This window comes from Zingiber officinale, chromosome 2B (genome assembly GCF_018446385.1).
Source record: "Zingiber officinale cultivar Zhangliang chromosome 2B, Zo_v1.1, whole genome shotgun sequence".
Lineage (NCBI taxonomy): Eukaryota > Viridiplantae > Streptophyta > Magnoliopsida > Zingiberales > Zingiberaceae > Zingiber > Zingiber officinale.
In genome coordinates, this window is record NC_055989.1 from 74125849 (window position 1) to 74136651 (window position 10803).

Genomic DNA, 10803 nt, shown 5'->3' on the forward strand with positions numbered 1-10803 from the left:
GGCGTGAGAGCCTTGCTCACTTATTACTCGCACTGGGGTGAGAGTCTGTGACAGCCGACCGGGAAGGTCGTTCGGCGTGTGAGCCTTGCTCACTTATAACTCGCACTGGGAGAGAGTCTGGGACAGCCGACCGGGAAGGTCATTGGGCGTGAGAGTCTTGCTCACTTATAACTCGCACTAGGGCGAGAGTCTGGGACAGCCGACCGATAAGGTCGTTGGGCGTGAGAGTCTTGCTCACTTATAACTCGCACTGGGGCGAGAGTCTGGGTCTCGACCTGGATGATCGTTAGGCGTGAGAGCCTTGCTCACTTATAACTCGCACTGGGGCGAGAGTCTGGGACATCTAACCGGGAAGTTCGTTGGGTGTGAGAGCCTTGCTCACTTATAACTCGCACTGGGGCGAGAGTCTGGGACAGCCGACCGGGAATTCTTATGAGAACCCGTTCGGAAATACATGTTGCCGACCTGGGGATGATTTCCCGACCAGGATAGATGTTGCCGACCTGGGGTTGATTTCCTGACCAGGATAGATGTTGCCGACCTGGGGGTGATTTCCCGACTAGGAATTACTTGAAGAGACCGTTTTGACTTCGTCTGCAGGTAAGAGATATACAGTATCATATTTATTGTGAAGATAAAAATATTAAAATCTTACTCAGCCCCTAGGGCAAGGATGTCTTGTGGCCTCGCCACATTCGAATTTATTTCCCGCCACTTTTCTTCGCCGCTTCCCGAGAAAGTTGCGTGGTAAGCGTTTTCGTACGCCCGCTTCATCTCATGATTTCCTTATCACGTCCATCATTAATACGCTTCCTAGGGGAGCGACACCTGTCCCACGCCTTTATTGCTTACGCCGTATGACACCGTCGACTTCACTCTTTTTTGTACATGACTTCCCATAAGAGCATGTCACTCTGTGATCGGACGACTTTGGGCGCTTTACCTAAAAATATACTCGACTCATCTTTTCGATATTCCCTAGGAAAACTCCCTTTATAAGCCCTAAAGGCAGTCCGCCGTCGTTGCCTTGAGCGTTTTGACTACCCTCGTCTCCCTGTTGCTTCGCTGTCTCTGGTGTCTCAGCTCTTCCCCTCCCCAACTCTTCACGCCTGGTGCTCTTCCTCTTTTTGATTGACCTCTTCTTCAACCTTCCTCACCTTGATAATGGCTGATGGTAAGGCCTCCTTTTGGTATTCGTATTTCATTTCTGACATAGATGACCATGACCTGTCTGTGATTCGGTCTGACTTGCGACTTAGTGATGCTTATGAACTTCGAGTTCCCACACCTCGTGAACACCCCGCGAACCCTCATGAAGGATTCATGACTGTTTTTAGAGACCAACTTTTAGGAGGCCTTCGGTTTCCTATACCTCCCTTTATCTCTTCCCTGAGCCGCTACTTTAGTATCTGCCCCTCTCAATTTACTCCCAACTTCTTCAGAGCTGTATGTGGCACTGTCATTCTATGTCGCATATACCAAATTCCCTTGACCGTTCAGCTCTTCCATCATTTTTATTCTTTCAAACGCTCGAAACCGGGAGTATTCATGGTATAGGCTATGCCTGGTTATAAGTTCTTTTCTGACATGCCCTCTTCCAACAAGGGGTGGAAGTCTCATTTCTTCTTTATTAGATCACCTGAACCCTTGGTCAAGCCGACCCAATGGTGCTCTGACATCCCTTCCAACCTCCATGTACATCAGCATCAACCTTCTTGCGACGCCGCTTCAGAAAAACTTCAAGGCGTGAGCGTTCGCTTGTCTATATTACTGTTGGAAGACTTTTTTTATTCTTTCGGGTTCAACCCAGTTCAGGCGGAGATAGGGGCTCCGTTAGGTAAGACCCCGTTTTCCTCTTTGCTATTCTTCGCTAACTGAGGTATCTCTCTTTCACTTTGCAAAGGCTGCCATGCTCCGGGCTTACTCCTCAGATATAAAACACCAATCTTTCGCCGTTTTGAAAGCTATAAGTGTGGAGCTTAAGCAAGGCTTAGCGGCTTCCTCCCGGTCTGCCCCTTCTGCCTCGCAGTCTGCCCCTTTTGCCTCACAGTCTGCCCCACCTACGCCGACCCAGGAGGAAGCTTCCTCGGCTCTTCCCCTGGATGTGGCTCCTGTAGAAGACCTAGCCACTGTAGAGCGGGTCGAGGAAGAGTGAGCCGCTTCTCCCCCGCCCGCCAAACAATTACGACTCCAGCACAAACGGAAGAAGGTTACTCCTGCGACTCAAGAGTCTCCTCCGCCTCTTTGTTTAGGCCGGCATTTATCCGCGGCTTCTCAATCTTCTGCGGACAAGGCTGTTACTCCCGGCCGGGAGATCGCTCTGGGACCAGAGGTTCTCGTTCTGTCACATAAAATATCAACCCCGACACCCAGTCGGGCTCTAACTCCCGAGCAGGCCTCTTTTCCCGCTCAGGCCTCCTCTCCCGGGCAGATCCCTTTTCCTGAAATTGACCAACCAGGTGTTGGGATCTCTTCGTACGGCTAGAGAGGGGGGTGTGAATAGCCGACCCCAATTGCTCGCGTTTCTTTCTACAATCTAGGGTTAGCGCAGCGGAAACTAAATGCAGAAAGAAAACAGGAGAAGAAATCAAACCTCAACGCAAGGATGTAACGAGGTTCGGAGATGATACTTCTACTCCTCGGCGTGTCCGTAAGGTGGACGAGCCCTATCAATCCGTCGGTGGATGAGTCCCCGGAGAACCGGCTAATATCAACTCCTTGTGGGTGGAGAAACCTCGCCACAAACACTTGCAACAGCAAGCTAAGAGTACAACAGAATACAAGAAGTAAATACAATGAATGTAACAATACAAGCTTGCCTTCTTGTCGTCGACTGAAGTCCTGGAAGCAGCAACTTCACGGACGAATGCCAACAAGCAACTCAGCCGAAAGAAGCTCACGCGGGGCTTCGGAAGTGAGCTCAACAAAGCTCAGTTAAAGCTTAGCAGCACCAAGAACAGGAAGAAGGAAAAAGGAAGAAGAAGCGCATGGATGATGCCCTCGCCTCCTTATACCGCGAAGAAGAAACAATGAAGAAACTAGCCGCTCGTTAGAACCGATCGGCCTGGACCGATCAGTAACATCCCGATCGGTCCGCATCGATCGGAAGAAGCTCGCTCGTTTCCGCCCCGATCGGTCCATGGACCAATCAGAAACCTCCCGAGCTCTCCTCGAACGGATGACCGATCGGTCCGTAGACCGATCAGCTTCTCTTCTCGCTAGTTTACCATCGATCTCCTTCGATCGGCCCGCATCGATAACCATCGAGCATATCGATCGGTCACCGATCGGTCACCGCACCGATCGATGAGCTATATCATTGGATCGGTCCGATCCAAACTTCTCACCCTAAACCTAAGGCTTCCACACCAACATCCGGTCAACCTTGACGTTGGTACATCACGCCTAGCATCCGGCCACTCCCTTGACCTAGCACTCCGCTAAGTGTCCGGTCAACCTTTTGACCCACTTAGACTTCTCCACACCGATGTCCGATCACCCTTGATCCATCCGGATTTTTCCCTGCCCTTCACTCACGAGACTCTCCACACCGCCTAACATCCCGCTTAGGACTTTCTGCTTCACTCACCAGACTCTCCACACCGCCTAACATCCATTAGGACTTTCTCTGCCCGGCTTCACTCACCTTCCAACCGCCTAACATCCCGCTTAGGACTTTCCCATTGCCTAACATCCCGCTTAGGACTTTTCCACCGCCCGGCTTCACTCACTGTGACTTTCCACACCGCCTAACATCTCAGTTAGGACTTTCCTACTGCTTGGCTTCACTCACCAGACTTTCCAACCGCCTAACATCCCGCTTAGGACTTTCCTGCCAAGTCTCCATACTTGGACTTTTCCAGCCAAGTCTCCATACTTGGACTTTTCCTGCCAAGTCTCCATACTTGGACTTTTCCGCCAAACTCCCCGCTTGACTTTTCCGCCAAGTGTCCATACTTGGACTTTTCACCAAGCTCCCCGCTTGAACTTTTCCAAAGCCAAGTCTCCATACTTGAACTTTTTCCCGAATCAGTCAACCAGTCAACCTTGACCTACTTGCACCAATAATCTCCCAAACATCTATTCTTGTCCCATATCAAGAATACAACTCTTCCACGAGTGTCAAACATCAAAATACAACTCAACTAGGTCAACCTTGACCTAAGGTTGCACCAACAATCTTCCTAAGTCAAACATCAAAATACAACTCGAGTCAGTCAACTCGAGTCAAGTCAACCAGTCAACCTTGACCTAAGGTTGCACCAACAATCTCCCCCTTTTGATGTTTGACAAAACCCATAATCAAGTTAGGTTAACCCGATAACCTAACTTAGGTTTTCCACCATCTTCCAATGTCCAATGTTCTTTCCTTGAACATTCTCTGGACATTCTCCCTTAGGTTAACCCGATAACCTAACTTGGGTTCTAATTCTCCCCTTTTGACACACATCAAAAAGAATTCCAATGTTCTTCCTTGAACATTCCTTGACATCCTTCCCTAGCTTAGGTTAACCCGATAACCCAACTTGGGTTCTCCAATAATTCTCCAATGAACACTCTCCCTTTTGACACATCAAAGAAAAGGAGGGTATCAATGTCAAGAGTTTCTTCCTAATGAAAGTCCCATACCTTTCATTGAAACCTTAATTTCCCCTGATACTAAAACCAACAATCAACTTAGTGATAATCCCATATCACTAATCCTCAAAAGTCTTAAGGAGTAAAACTCCCCTAAAAGTCAACTCCCCTTGACAATTAGGTAAACTCCCCTAAAGGTCAACTCCCCTTGACCATTGCACCAACAATGTTTTGTGAGTTCCAAACCTTTAGAAATCCAAAACACCATTTCCATAACTGAAATTTCAGACAAACTGAAAAATCAAAATTTAGACGCCCTGATCGGTCCCCAGACCGATCAGGATTCCCTGGATCGGTCACAGTGACCGATCGCAACATCCCTTGGATCGATCAGGCCCCACACTATCCTGGACCGATCAGAATCCTCTCTGATCGGTCCACAAGACTGATATCAGAATTTCTAAATTTCCTTCCGAAATTCAGAAACTCCTAGAAAATTCCAGAAAATTCGAAAAATTGTGAAATTTTGAGGATACATTCCTCATAACATATACTATCATGGAAAAATAGTTTTCTATGAAAATAACTTCCATTTTTCAATCTTGATACAAAGTTCAAAAACTTTGAAATAGTTCAAGTTTAACTCAACTTTGTATCACAATGTTCAATGATGAATGCTATCACTAGGAATGCTTCATCAAGGTTTTTCAAATCAATTTTAAAATGCTTTTAAAACCATTTGAATTTAGGACCATAATCTTAGGGCTAGATGTACATGACTTGTACACAAGCTTTCCCTATGATCCTTCATTTCTTGAATTAGGCTCATCTAGGTACAAGAACTTTGCACCTTGATCCTAACTCATGATCCTAATATCTCACACACATCTAAAGTGTATCAAACACATCCAAGTCAATTTTGATGTGAGATATGGGTTTAGGTCATCTTAGGCTAAGTTCTCATGCATTTTCTAAACACCAATTTGATCTCAATATCAAATTGTGTTTCTATCCTTAAATCAATTTCATTTATTATTACTACAAGAGATGATGACATGGCATGACATAATATCATAAATGAAAACATGTGCCAATGTCATGATATCATGGCATAAAGTATGAAACTTAACTAAAGCATGACATATAAAGAACCTAAGCTTTATCATGACATATCAAATGATGATAAATTAAGTATGATGTCATGACATGGCATATGGCAAACAAAATATGGCAAGTAACATGTAAAGGTATAGGAAATACCTAATTCTAGCCTTAGTTGCCATTTTTGATAATTTTGATCATTTTGCCATAGGTTCTATATTCCTAAGTGTAATAGATCTAAAATCATATATCAAAGATGTTTAGATCACTATGTGCCAATTAGATTGACTTAAGAGAACTCCTCAAATGTAGTTGGCACACCACCTTAGGAATAATTGTTAAGTTCATTTTCAAGGCTTGTTCACACCTTGAAAATTCCTAAAGTGCCACCTTTTGCCATGATTAGGTTAACTACCTATTCAAGTAAGGTTGGCACACCCTAACTCATCTAGCGTGATGAAATCACGCTCCTAGGAACCCAATACCTATTTGAGCTCATTGGGTTCATTAAATATTCACTAGGGATGACTTCCCTAGCAACCCTCCTAATGACCCTCTTAGGCTTTAAAGCCTTGGTCATTTGGGACTCATCAAGATCAACTCTAGGGGTGACTCCCCTTGTGACCTTGGTGGTGGTCTTCCTAGCCCTAGGTTTTGTTCCATAATCGAATGGAACATTATGATAAGTGGGCTTGACCACTTGGGACTTAGGTTTGTGACCCAAACCTTTCTTGTCCTTGGACTTGGGTTTTTGACCCCTGGACCCTAGAGTCAAATTCTTTAGGGCATTTTCTAGAGTGTCAAGTCTTGACCTCAAGACTTGATTTTCTTTCTCTAAAACCTCAAGTTTTAATTTATCATTCTTTCTTGAGGTGTTCCTAGGCATATGTCTAGTTGTCTTGGGGTTTCTACCTAGGTTTTCCTTAGTCTTAGATGAGTTAATTCTAGGGTTAGCATTTCTAGAATTATCCTTATCTAGACTCACATGCTTAGCTCCTAAGCACATGTATTGATTCCTAAGGTTATCATGCTTGTTATTATCGACAAGTGCAATAAAATTCCTAGCATGCATTTTATTAGAATTGCAAAAATGAACCTTAGAGGTTACCTTAGGGTTTGCCTTAGCTCCCCCTATCGATGTGCCCGGTCTCTTGCCCTTGTGAGGTTGCCTCCCCCTCGGACAATGGCTCCTATAGTGTCCCCTTTGCTTGCATTGGAAACACACGATGTGCTCCTTGCCCTTGCGTTTCGGGACTCCGGCTTCCTTGACCTTTGGCGCCGGTGGAGTCTTTCTTACCCTCTTCGGACACTTACTCTTGTAATGTCCATGTTCCCTACACTCAAAGCACATAATGTGTAATTTAATTGAACTTAAATTGCTTGAGTTACCTAGGGTTGAGGGTGGATGCGAGCTCTCTTCTTCATCCCTTTCGGAGGTAGAAGCTTCTTCTTCTTGCTCCGAACTTGAAGAAGAACTCTCCTCCTCTTCGTCCTTAGATGTTGAGTAACCCTCAACTTCTAATTCCTCTCCTCCATGATGTGAGCTACTTGGCTCACTTAGCTCCTCTTCATGGCTTGAATTTGAGCTTCCCTCATGGAACTTGGCCAAGTTATCCCATAATTCCTTGGCATTGTTGTAACCTATCTTACACAAGATGTTAGAAGGCAATGAAAATTCAATTATTCTCGTTACCTCTTCGTTGATTTTGGATTTGTGAATTTGTTCTCTTGTCCACTCCTTCTTCTTAAGTGGTTTTCCTTCCTTATCCACCGGAGGAATAAAACCTTCTTGTACACAAAACCAATTCATTATGTTAGTCATAAGAAAGTACTTCATCCTTACCTTCCAATACGCGAAGTCACCGCATTCGTAGAAGGGTGGAATGGTGATGTCTTCTCCGAGTAGATCCATTCTCTAGCTTTGCTCCCCGGGTGTTGATCCGAAGAAGACTTGTTGGGATCTCTTCGTACGGCTAGAGAGGGGGGTGTGAATAGCCGACCCCAATTGCTCACGTTTCTTTCTACAATCTAGGGTTAGCGCAGCGGAAACTAAATGCAGAAAGAAAACAGGAGAAGAAATCAAACCTCAACGCAAGGATGTAACGAGGTTCGGAGATGATACTCCTACTCCTCGGCGTGTCCGTAAGGTGGACGAGCCCTATCAATCCGTCGGTGGATGAGTCCCCGGAGAACCGGCTAATATCAACTCCCTGTGGGTGGAGAAACCTAGCCGCAAACACTTGCAACAGCAAGCTAGAGTACAAGGAATACAAGAAGTAAATACAATGAATGTAACAATACAAGCTTGCCTTCTTGTCGTCGACTGAAGTCCTGGAAGCAACAACTTCACGGACGAATGCCAACAAGCAACTCAGCCGAAAGAAGCTCACGCGGGGCTTCGGAAGTGAGCTCAACAAAGCTCAGTTAAACTTCAGCAGCAGAACGAAGTTCTAAGGAGGAAAAGAAGAAGAAGCCGCATGGAAGATGCCCTCGTCTCCTTATACCTGCGAAGAAGAAACAATGAAGAAACTAGCCGTTGAGTCACAACGGCTAGAACCCTGATCGGCCTGTGGACCGATCAGTAACATCCTGATCGGTCCATGGACCGATCAGGAGCGTTCCCCGATCGGTCCATGGACCGATCAGAAACGGACCAGAATCGAAGGCTAACTACCTGATCGGTCCGTAGACCGATCAGCTTCTCTCTCGCTAGTTTACCACCGATCTCCTTCTCGATCGGCTCCGCATCGATCGATAACCATCGCAGCATATCGATCGGTCACCGATCGGTCACCGCACCGATCGATGAGCTATATCATTGGATCGGTCCATCCAAACTTCTCACCTAAACCTAAGGCTTCCACACCAACATCCGGTCAACCTTGACTTACCACGACATCGTCACCCTTGACCTGCTAGCACTCCCGCCAAGTGTCCGGTCAATCCTTTGACCCACTTAGACTTTCTCACCAGATGTCCGATCACCCTTGATTCATCTGGATTTTTCCCTTGCCCGGCTTCACTCACCAGGACTCTCCACACTGCCTAACATCCCAGTTAGGACTTTCTCGCTGCCTGGCTTCACTCACCAGGACTTTCCAACTGCCTAACATCCCAGTTAGGACTTTCCCATTGCCTAACATCCCAGTTAGGACTTTTCCACTGCCTGGCTTCACTCACCAGGACTTTCCACACTGCCTAACATCCCAGTTAGGACTTTCCTACTGCCTGGCTTCACTCACCAGGACTTTCCAACTGCCTAACATCCCAGTTAGGACTTTCCCGTGCCAAGTCTCCATACTTGGACTTTTCCAGTGCCAAGTCTCCATACTTGGACTTTTCCCGTGCCAAGTCTCCATACTTGGACTTTTCCAGTGCCAAACTCCCTGCTTGGACTTTTCCGTTGCCAAGTCTCCATACTTGGACTTTTCGCGTGCCAAGCTCCCTGCTTGAACTTTTCCAGTGCCAAGTCTCCATACTTGGACTTTTTCCCGAATCAGGTCAACCAGGTCAACCTTGACCTACGGTTGCACCAATAATCTCCCAAACATCTATTCTTGTCCCATATCAAGAATACAACTCTTCCACGAGTGTCAAACATCAAAATACAACTCAACTAGGTCAACCTTGACCTAAGGTTGCACCAACAATCTTCCTAAGTCAAACATCAAAATACAACTCGAGTCAGGTCAACTCGAGTCAGGTCAACCAGGTCAACCTTGACCTAAGGTTGCACCAACACCAGGGAGTTCAGCAACTCTATCCGCCTTGCTTCTAGTAGCTGCTCCAACCTCCTCTTCTCGTTCCCGGGGAAAAATCCCCAAAAAATATGCCTTCACCGCTTCTTGGCGACTGTCTTCCTCCACTGAGCCCGAAGCCGCCGAAGATGTTGCAGAAGAAGTTCCTCCCACTGTTGGCCTGGTTCAGCTACAGGGCGAGTTAGCAGCGTCCTGGCAGTCTGGCAACCAGAAATTTTGGAACAATCCTCCAATGGAGGGGCTGGATCAAGCTTCTCGCCAGCTAGTTTCTGTGAGTTTTCTTTTATCAAGGCTCCTCTGCTGAGATCTCTTATAATCCATTTTTCTGTATCCTATGCAGGCCTGTTCTGCCGGGCTAAGTGCAATTCAATACTCCGCCAACTTGCAGAGGGAGAATGAAGTGTTGAAGGCTCGCCTTCAGGAAGTGGAGCTGCCTCTTACTCCTCGCGATCCGCTAAACCCAACGCCTGGTGATCTGGCTGGGTATCTTCGATTAATAGGGGAGTCTACAGAATCTGCCCGAAACATCTCCCACGCCGCTTTTGACAAGATAAAGACCTTGGAGGCATCTCTGAAGACCAGCGAGTCCAAACTAGCTTCCGAGGCAGAAAGGCGTCGCTCGTTAGTAGTTGAATTGGATGAGAAGAATGCCCGGCTGACAACACTATTCTTCGATCTGAAGAGTCTGCAAGAAACCCAAGAGACTCTTCAAAAAAGTTTAACAGACGTTCAGGATTAGCTCACTTCCAGTGTTGACTGGGAGAAGACCATTCAAAGCCAGTGGGAGGCCAGTCAAGCGACCCTCAAATCAACGCAGGTCGACCTTTTGAAGGCTCAAGAGGATGCTTCCCAAAGTAAAAAAGATTTGACTTTGGCCCAAGCCGATGTTGAGAATGTTAGGATCGATGGTCGCGGCTAGAGAGGGGGGGTGTGAATAGCCGACCCCAAATTCTTTCGTTTCTTCCTACGATTAGGGTTAGCGCAGCGGAAATAACTAAATAGAAACGCAAAAAGGAAAGATCAAACCTCAAACTCGAACTCGACGATGTAATGAGGTTCGGAGATGAAACTCCTACTCCTCGGCGTGTCCGTAAGGTGGACGAGCCCTATCAATCCGTCGGTGGATGAGTCCCCGGAGAACCGGCTAATAAATACTCCTTGTGGGTGGAGAAACCTCGCCACAATAGCTTGCAACAGCAATATGGAAATACAAAGAAGAGCAAGACCAAAATACACAATGAATGTACAAATACTCGCTTGCCTTCTCGTCGACTGAAGTCCCGAATGAAGCACCAACTTCACGGACGAATACCAAAAAGCAACTCAGTCAAAGAAGCTTACCCGAAGCTTCGGAGCTCAGCAAAGC